Below are 1,075 nucleotides of genomic sequence, written 5' to 3'. Positions count from 1 at the left end.
GGATATGTCAGGATATGTGGAGGCGGATATGATAGGGTCTTTTAATATTCTTTTGGGTAGGTACATGGAGCTTAGATGAATAGAGGGCTATATGTAAGCCTCGTAATTTCAAAAGTAGAGACATGTTCGGCACAACTTTGTGGGCCGAAGGGTCTGTACTGTGCTGTTGGGTTTCTATGTTTTTATGTTTCTAAAACAATCGAAACATTTGAGAAGGATGCTGCTGAGATGGGCAAATGAACCTTCAAGTATGCCTGGATTTTAGATAAACTGAAGGCTGAACGTGAGTGTGGTAATACTATTGACATCTCTCTTTGGAAGTTTGAAACTTCAAAGTACTACATAACCATCATTGATGCCCCAGGACACAGAGACTTCATCAAGAACATGATTACTGGAACCTCACAGCCTTACTGTGCTGTGCTGATAGTTACATCTGGCGTGGGCGAGGATGGTATCGCAAAGAATGGACAGACAATGGAACACGCTCTGCTTGCCTACACCTTGGGTGTCAAGCAGCTCATTTTTGGTATCAACAAAATGGACTCCACTGAAACCGCATACAGTGAAGCAAGATACAATGCAATCACGAAGGAATTCAGCACATACATTAAGAAGATCGGCTAAAACCCAGCAACTACAGCAGTTTTCGCATCTCTTGTTGGAATGGTGACAACATGCTAGAACAATGTCAGACTATGGGCTGGTTCAAACGTTGGTCAATTACCAGGAAAAATAAAAACCTCTCTGGTACCACATTGGTTGAAGCCCGCGACAGCGTTCAGCCTCCAGAACGCTCAATAAAATAAAACTTCAGTCTCTTCTTGGCAGCTCCTGGTGTAAGACCCTTGTTTGCTCTTCTCCATCCTTTACAACCTACATTCCACTGTTGCTTTTGTTTAAACTTTAAAGATTCGTTACCTTTAATGAAGGATTTACGATTTAATTATGATGGCTGGAACCCGAACAGGAAATGAGTTAAGACGTGGCTAAATTGTTAATGAAACTGAACAAACCCGAATTTACAAGGGAGCTAGAAGAAACCTATACTCCTGAAAGAATGTTCTTATTGATG

General features: G+C 41.5%; 1 pseudogene; it reads left to right on the top strand.

Moving 5' to 3' along the window:
- Positions 1 to 228: 228 nt before the first annotated feature.
- Positions 229 to 809, top strand: LOC140721135 (elongation factor 1-alpha 1 pseudogene; annotated as a pseudogene).
- The last annotated feature ends 266 nt before the right edge of the window (positions 810 to 1,075 follow it).

Source organism: Hemitrygon akajei, chromosome 2 (assembly GCF_048418815.1).
Source record: "Hemitrygon akajei chromosome 2, sHemAka1.3, whole genome shotgun sequence".
In the NCBI taxonomy this organism is placed as follows: domain Eukaryota; kingdom Metazoa; phylum Chordata; class Chondrichthyes; order Myliobatiformes; family Dasyatidae; genus Hemitrygon; species Hemitrygon akajei.
The sequence above is the reverse complement of the archived record's forward strand: the minus strand, read 5'-3'. Positions and strand labels throughout refer to the sequence as shown.